The sequence below is a fragment of the Eleutherodactylus coqui genome, chromosome 9, assembly GCF_035609145.1.
Source record: "Eleutherodactylus coqui strain aEleCoq1 chromosome 9, aEleCoq1.hap1, whole genome shotgun sequence".
Taxonomy (NCBI): Eukaryota; Metazoa; Chordata; class Amphibia; order Anura; family Eleutherodactylidae; genus Eleutherodactylus; species Eleutherodactylus coqui.
Window position 1 is genome coordinate 112,899,037 of NC_089845.1, and position 9,521 is coordinate 112,908,557.

Below are 9,521 nucleotides of genomic sequence, written 5' to 3' on the forward strand. Positions count from 1 at the left end.
TGGCACCCACCCAGGCAGTGGGTCCACAGGGAGTTTAACCTACATGTGTCCACTTGTAAAGAACCCCAGTCTGACTGGGGCATGCAGTGTGGGCCGAAGCCCACCTGCATTAAGCACGACATTACTACCTCAGCTGTGTTGGGCAATGCAATGGGATATTTTTGTGTACCGCCGGTGGGTTCCAGGGAGCCACCCATGCTGTAGGTGCACACTGAGTTTTTAATACATCTGTACACTTCTAAAGAACCCGTCTGACTGGGGCATGCAGTGTGGGCCGAAGCCCACCTGTATTACGCACGACATTACTACCTCAGCTGTGTTGGGCAATGCAATGGGATATTTCTATGTACCGCCGGTGGCTTCCTGGCACCCACCCATGCTGTAGGTGCACACGGAGTTTTTACTACATCTGTACACTTATAAAGAACCCCAGTCAGACTGGGGCATGCAGTGTGGGCCGAAGCCCACCTGCATTAAGCACGACATTACTACCTCAGCTGTGTTGGGCAATGCAATGGGATATTTCTGTGTACCGCCGGTGGGTTCCAGGGAGCCACCCATGCTGTGGGTCGACAGGGACTTCACAATAGGGAGTTGTACCTGCCTGTGTCTATGAATTAAAAAGCCCGGTCTGACTGGGGCATGCAGACACCTTGACAGAATGAATAGTGTGTGGCACATAGGTTCCCCATTGCTATGCCCACGTGTGCAGCTCCTGATGGCGGTGGCACAGGATTCTATTTCTCATTGCTTCTGTACAGCATTGTGGGCTATCGCTCCGCCACTTTTAAAGAGGGTCGCTGCCTAGCCGTGCCAACCTCTGCAGTGTGTGCCTGCGGTCCCTCGTCATGGCAGACGCAATTCTAAATAGACATGAGCGTGGTGTGGCATGAGGGCAGCTGAAGGCTGCCCAGGGACACTTTGGTGTGCGCTGTGGGGGGGGGGAGGGGGGGCGGTTGGGCAGCATGTAACCCAGGAGAAGTGGCAGCGGAGTGTCATGCAGGCAGTGATTGTGCTTTGTTGGAGGTAGTGTGGTGCTTAGCAAAGGTATGCCATGCTAATGAGGGCTTTTCAGAAGTAAAAGTTGTTGGGAGGGGGGGGGGCCCACTCTTGCCGGTATTGTGGCTTAATAGTGGGACCTGTGAACTTGAGATGCAGCCCAACACGTAGCCCCTCGCCTGCCCTATCCGTCACTGTGTCATTCCCATCACTTTCCTGAATTGCCCAGATTTTCACACATGAAAACCTTAGCGAGCATCGGCGAAATACAAAAATGTTCTGGTCGCTCATTGACTTCAATGGGGTTCGTTGTTCGAAACGAACCCTCGAGCATCACGGGAAGTTCGTTCCGAATAACGAACACCCGAACATTTTGGTGTTCGCTCATCTCTATTAATATTCCCTTTCAGCACGGTGGTTATTTTGATATTCCTGTAGTGTTTATAATCATTAATTACAACACAAGATTATAGCACGGTAGTTTGTCTTCATAAAGCATCAGGAACTACCGAGGAACCAAGAACGTATCAGTGTAAAATGCATGCAGAGCCCAGCAGTGTGGCCTTTTGTAACTAGAAGATGTTAATTTTGTCGCTATTGAGTTGTCTCAAGTACCAGTAAAGGTCTTTAGGCATAGCACCCAGTGTGCAGATTACCACTGGGACCACCACTGCTGGTTTGTACCAGAGACGCTACATTTGAACCTTCGAGTCTTTCTATTTGGTCATTTTCTGTTGTTCCTCATCAATCCTGCCATCACCCAGTATAGCAATATAGACAAGCCACAACATTTTCTTTTCAATTGTGTTCAAATCAGGTGTGTTGTGGGCCAAGACTTAGTCAGTTTGTATATGGGAATCCCACGCTATTTTAATTGCTTCCTTTTCGAGCACTTTTTTGGGATTATGGTTCCATCTATTCCTTGATATGAGCAAATGGTAGTTTTTACAGAGGTTCCAGTTAATCATCTTTGCCACAGAACTGGATCTTTGTACTCAATCTGTACATTTTTTGCAACAGCTGAGTACATGATTAACCCTTTCCAATTCACTGTCTGACGTCTAAAGACATTATGATTTAAGGCTGTACAGCTCCGATGTTGGAAGACGTCAATTGGGGTTCTCTTACTGTATATTGCCAGCCTCTCTGCTGTCGGAGCCTATCCAACGTGTCACCTAATGCAGTATTGGCTTTAGCCAGCAGATAGCGCCATTGTATAATGGCAGAAAAAGAGTAAGCCCCCTAGGAAAACCAGGATACAAATTGGATTGGAAAGAGTTAATTGTTTTATCAGCTTCTCTACAGTCTGCTTTTTGCATCTATTATAGATTTTTCCACCCTGGCTGGGATAACCATTAGTCTTGATTGCCTGTTTTTGTGTGGATAAATCAGTCCGGTTACTTTTTTATAACTTGACTCTTGGGTATTTCAATGCCATGACTTTCCACAATTTTTCCCTTTTCAGTGCAAAACTTGCACACTTATCCAGGCCACATTCCCTGGCGATATCCATACTAAGGATTCGAAAAATGTTTGGCAATGACTGGAATTCCACTTCTGTTTTTCTGTACAGTTACAGGTCATCCTTGTATAGCAGATGTGACATCTTATTGGAGTTCTTTGATGTTTAATAGGTGAAATTTGTATTTTGAATAATAACAGACAGTAGGATCATAGTAATGGTAAAAAATAGTGTTGACAGAGAGTTACCCTGGAAGATCTATGCTTGATGTTAACTTTTCCGTAACTTTCGTTTCGAATAAATAGTTCTGTCTTTGGTATTCCATCGCTACTTTTTTTCACGTGTGTCTCTAACACCCAATGACTATCGATGGCCTTACAGGACTGTGTGCTAAGTGCATGAAAAATACATGCATAATTCACAGCCTCCATACGCCTGTGTGAGTGAGCGCTTAGGTTAAAAAAAATATTAAAAACTGCACCAAAATCTGAATGTGTGAATACAACTATTTAAAGATAAAAATATAATTAAAATTATAATAATTAAATAATTAATGATTACAAAAAAAGAACTTTATTTTTGGGGGGAAACACCACCTTCCTTGTCTATGGTTTTTTTTTGTCTGGTATTGCAGAGGCATGAGGGGCTCAGTACAATAATGGCACATCCCAACTCAGACTGTTTGAGAAATTTGCAATAAGAGCTTTTTTTAAATAAGCATTCATGCAGTGCATGTATCTGAAGGAGTCAATTTTTTTTCATTCATAACTAGATTTGAGCAAATGTGCTCGTTTAGAGCAATTAATCGATCGAGCATCGCTTTTTTCGAGTAACTGTCTAATTGGGTGAAAAGATTCGGGGAGTGCCAAAGGTGAGCGGGGGGTTGCGATGGGGAGTGGGGGGAAAAGAGAGCTCCCCCCTGTTCCCCCCTGCTAACCCCCGCTGCCCCTCGGCGCCCCCCCGAATCTTTTCGCCCGAGTAGGCAGTAACTTGAAAAAAGCAATGCTCGATCGAGTAATTGTCCTAAACGAGCATGTTCGCTCATCTCTATTCATAACACAATACATGTAGAATTTTTGCTTCTAATCAGCATTAGTGTATGTTAAGTCTAAGGTTTTGGGATTGTGATTTTTGGTTGGCATATGCCATTCTTGTACTGAGCCTCTCAATTGTTATTATGTATGAAAGTCTTATTGCAAGTCACATACATAGGACAGTGATGGGATGTTTTTGGACAAATGATATTACAATTTAGATCGATTTCCTGTCGCTGCGAGATATTATCAGTTAATAATAACAGATGGTCAAAATGATATTGAATAATATGTCTTTTCATGTAGATCATTGGAAAACTGACTGTGAGAAATGTTTATGGAAGTAGTCTGTTCAAGCATGATTATCAAAGTGCGATAAAGATTTGAACACAGTGTCCGAGCTTATGATCGGAATATGAAAGGACTCTAAACACTGTAAATATGAATGCAAGTGATTCTACATTGAATTAAATGGGAACTGTGCCTGCAATACCAACACAGGTCACTGCAATGAGGACAGAGCTATCAGCTTTCGACTGTGTTTATAATGAAAGTGGATCCAGCGAATAGTTGATTGGCTAAGGATAGGTCATCAATAGTTATAGCGCGCTTGAATTTAAAAGATTTTCAAAAGAGCCCAGGTCTGCATTGGCTGTTTTTTTTAAGCTTTATCAACTCATGGAGATTTTCCTATTTTTTGTCTGCCTCGCTGTTTACAATCCACTTACAGGTGGGGGATGTCCTAAGCAGCCATTCTGCCACTACTGTACTGGCTGGGACTTCCTCTCCCACACTTCCCATACTGACTTGCATAGCCCTACTCCAATCAGCTGCAAGTTGAATGTTGCATGTAGTACCTAGCAGTGTCCCCATGTCCCTGTTACTAGAGAAGCCCAAATTCCCAACAATGGGCAGTGGATGGCAAAGGTGCTGAAAGTGCCAGGCACTTCAAACTTGATTTTCTGTAGTAAAACAAAAACATTGTTAATGCAAGTAAATTAGGAGATTGATAATACACACATGATGAGATGAGCAGAAGTTGAGTTAAAAGTTAATGTACATTGAAGCTTCTTTAAGACACTCATATTGTATATACCTATTGCATATACGCTCTACATACATAAGAAAAATCAACTCTTAGGGCTCCTTCACATTGGCAATCGCGATATCGCCGCAAGAAAATTCCGGCAAAATCGCATTTGTGCTCATGCAATTTCTGAGCGTCAACGATGCTTCCTCTTGGAAAAACATCGCTCATCGCGTCGCTGCCACCTGCAATTTTCTTGTGCCATACATGAAAACAGGTGTTGCTAATGTTAAAAGTGCATTGTATCATACGAACATCACAATAGGGCAGGCAGTCATTTTCAAAACTCGCAACATCGCATGAGAGGAAACATCGCGAATGGGAATGAAGCCATTGAAAATCATGGGTTTCATAATTCTGCGTTTTCTCAAGTGAAAATCATGTGATTTTCTCACCAGTGTGAAGGCAGCCTGCTATTACACGTAGTCTTTTTTGCAAAATTTTTTTTTTTTGCGTATTGATGCAATGGCAGTTTTTTAAGGCAAGAACCGCGTGTTCAGAAGATTACTGTAAGTGATTAGTAAAAGATGAAATGCATGGCATTGTGTTTTCTTTGTAGTGACTGTTTTATTCTAATTTTTGCTGTGTTGTTTGGGTCTATAGCTTTTCTATTTTCATTTTGTGCAAATTGCATGCTTTGGGTCTGGCGGGTTTTTCTGGTGTTTTTCCATCATTTTCATTGTAGGAAGAAATACTCGAGAAAAAAACAACTTGTGTGATTAAAATCTCCACCAATAAAACCACTAGTAAAAAATGCAGGCATCATTCAAAAAATGTCTAAAGGAAGCTTTATTGTGCCATCTTAGTTCTGGCACATAATCTCAAGTGTCTGCAGAGCAGATGTGCAGTTGAGGATGTGACACAAGGCATATGTTATGAGGCACTGATTCGTTAACTGGTGATAAACTGCAAGATTGTTGAAATTGTCTGTATGACACCTGGGAATATACAGTTTATTTACTGAGTTCTGAAGAATCACTGATTAATAAACTGCTGCTGTCCTTGAGAACATATAATGACTGTATGACATACAAGGATTTACATACTAACTACTGGATATGGATAACCAGATGCAGTCTATTCACGTCAGTGTGGCACAATTCTTCTGTATCATATCTGGCGAATAGGAATAAGAATATAAGATAGGAACTTAGAATTTTAGGGCTACAGCATATTATTAGCATGTGAATAAATAAAAGATAGACTTGTAGTCAGGCTTCTTGTTTGTATCCAATGTGACACATAGATTAGAATAGGGAAATGTTAAAAAGTGGCAATTCTAAGAAAATTGAAATGACAGCTATTTGATGTGTTGTTACATGATTGCTTCCATAGTTAAAGGATTTGTCCCAAAATTTAAACTAGTCCTCTAACCAATTCACAGGAAAAATGGAGAACCACTGTGCCTCCACTCTTTTGACTGCCCCTTGGTTCCAGGGTCATACAAATAAATCCAGGTCTCATCCATAGTGACCAGTCGATCCAGGAAGTTATTATCAGTCCGGAAAATGCTGACAAATGGACCAGGAAGTTTTCACTCGCATGCTTTTCTGATCTGTTGTCAAACATTTGGGGACCCACTTTGCAAATAGCTTCTTCATGTTCAAATGTTCATGGATAATGACACAAACACGTTCACAAGAAATCCCCATCATGTCTGCTATTCCTGCAGCTGAAATACGCCGATTCTCTAGTATGAGGTTGTGCACAGCACCGACGATCTCTGGAACAACAACCTCTCTCGGTCATCCAGGACGTTCCTCATCATTGGTGCTGAAGTGGCCCCTTTTAAGTTTGATAACCCAGTTCTTAACTGTAGAATATGAAGGGCATTGATCCCCCAATGTCTGCGACATAGCACCATGAATATCCTTCGCAGAATTTCCTTGCGGAAAGAAGAATTTTATCACTCCTCTGCTCTTATTTGCTGTGAATATCGCATTAGATTTTCCTGCATGCTTAGATCACTGTTGCCATAAGCTACAAAGACAACATTTTGAAAACATATATTAGACACATAAGGCTTTCATGTGATGTAACATTCATTACCATAAAAACAAAAAAAGAACACAAAGCCAAAGACTTTTCAGCACCCCCTCATATTAATTTATATAGAGATTGTTATTCCTGTTAGTATCTCCAACAAGGGTGTTTTATTTTTGTCTCAACAGTAATGCTCACAGGTAGTAGCCTATATGCCAATGATTTCTTGTCTAGACTAGTGTTCCCCCTATTTATATACACACATTCTCTTCTAGCCTAGAAGAAGTGAGACCTCAGAGAGAGCAAGACTAATATTGCAAGTTATGCTCTTGTTTTGGTGCATCAGGATGTCTGCTTGTCATCATTCCCGATTACACCAATGGATATCTATATTGTCAGTTTATTGTGCAAAAAAATGTCAGAGCAGGAGACCTCACAGCCATGGTCAGGATAGAGTGCTGACGACACAGCCAAGCACCACAGCTGTGAGGTCTCCTGCTCTGACATTTTTTGCACAATAACTCCTTGATGCATCCTGATGAATCGGCTTATATTCATCCGAGCCAAGGAAACGCGTCAATGCAGACTAATTTAGAGTAAATCTAGCAAGCACTTTTCAGTGCTCACGAAGTTTGCTAGACTTACTACTCTATTAGACTTAGGTGATGCGAACATCTCAGGAGAAAGCCTAGCAAGCACTTTTTAGTACTCAGGTAGTTTGTTAGATAGCTGACTCCAGTAAACCTGTCCATTATATCTGGGACTTAATCTAGCAGGCACTTTTCAGTGCCCACGAAGTTTGCTAGATAACTAAATCTTTTTAGTGCACCCTATTTCAGTCTAGATAGTATAGACTCATATCAAGACATCAGAGATAGACTTGACCTAATTTTTTCTAAAAAACGCTCTGAAAGTTCTCACCAAAGGAGTCAGCTCTATCATATTAGTAAGCCTTCCCAGTAAGATATGAAGAGAAGTACTGACAATATAGATATCCATTGGTGTAATCAGAAATGATGACAAGCAGACATCCTGATGCACCAAAACAAAAGCATAACTTGCAATATTAGTCTTGCTCTCACTGAGGTCTCACGTCTTCTGGACAGGAAGAAAATGTGTGTATATACATAGGGGAAACACTAGTCTAGACAAAACATCATTGGCATATAGGCTACTACCTGAGAGTACTACTGCTGAGACAAAAATAAAACATTGTGTCGGGTCGCCACAAATGGCTGTCGTTCCAGCCCAAAGCATTAACGTGACGCCAAAAAGCACTATGCTGAGTGATAACTTTATTATTATTCTTTGTGGATGGCAATTAATTGTGACCTGTTTTGTTTGGACGCCAGTGCCCTTGGGCACAATTTGTAGTTGTGAGTGGTGAGGTGTGGAATAATACATGAAGCCAGATATTTTGCTTAATTTGTTGTAAAACTGGTATTATTACATAAAACAGTGAGGCAAGGACATTTTCTTCATCACATTCAATGTATAATAAATGATACTTAAATTGCAACAATACAGACACTTGTGTCTAACTCATCCATATACTGGGAGCTTACTCTGGATTTCTTCTCTCTATCCTTCTTTGTATTTATATCTCTTTATTTATTTATCTCCCTCTCCTTATACTTACATCTCTTTTATTTTCCCTCTATTCACTGTCACAGCTGTTGCTCCTCCTCAGTTACTCACGGTTTCTCAGATTTTTCTCTTGTTTATTTCTTTCTCTCTCTGTCACGGCTGATCTCTCTGTCTCTTTTCCCTCCTCTCTTCTGCCTGGTACTTTCTTTTCTCCTGCCGGGCACTTCTTTTTCTGGCGCTCTTTCTCTGGCACTTGCTTTGCCTAGTGCATCTTACTCACTCACGCTTTCTCACTGGCTCACTCTCTCTTTCTGGCTCACTTTGGCTCCTGTGACCATTGTCCGGCTATTCATAATCTCTGTCACCTGACCAGTTTGTCTGAAGCCAATCACAGCCTATCTGGTTGCTAGGCTACCTGCTTCATCTGAGTCTCTATGCATTTTTTCTATCTTGTGCAGCTGGCTAATAAATGTCCTAACTGGTTGCTAGGTTACCTTGTGTAAACTGACTCAGATTAAACCCTGGGTCCGGTTATTATATTACAGGTCCCCATAACTAAACAGTGCTATGTAGCGAGAGATCTCCCCCTGCAACCCCCCGCCGCCCCCCGAATCCGCTGAGACCAGTAAGCAGTTACTCGAGAAGACCGATGCTCACTCGAGTAACTGCCTTAACCGAGCGTGCTCGCTCATCTCTATTCTGTATCTATAGTACTTGTCCGTCTCGCCTATTTTCTTAATATAAGAATCAATAAAAGTTACATTTTAATTCCTATCTTTGATAGGTGCAAGGATTTTGTGCATCCAAAATTCATTCATCTGAACCAGAGGCTTCTGGGCCCCAACGCAAAATCTGTAATGGGGCTTCCAAATATAATGTATTATTCATAGTATTGGCTTCTCGCCCAGGTGCAACTGCATCCTCTGCACCCCCTATAGTTACGCCCTTAATCTGAACGGTTTTATAAAAAATCATTGGCTCTTATAGAAGAGTGTTCTGTGCACACCTCTAATGCATGCAAACAGCGCTTGCCAGAAGCTAACCACAGTGGCCCCGACATCCAAGGCTCCCCCAGCACTCAAAGCCATACTGCCTGTTACATAAGATACTGATAAATGCGAACATGCAGACAGTCAAATTGCTAAATGGAGGAGCGTTGCAAAAGTGCCAAGTACTGATGAACAACCGCTCACATGCCTATCTCGCACAAAGGGGAGTGGCTGCTTAGTACTGATATTGCACACAGAAGGCTCATCCAGCATCTGAAGCCACACTGCATGATACAAAAATATTCAGACATACGATTGACATTTTGGCCAAAATACACAAGATCACAAGACCACGTCAAGTGACCTTGTTCTCTGGTGAA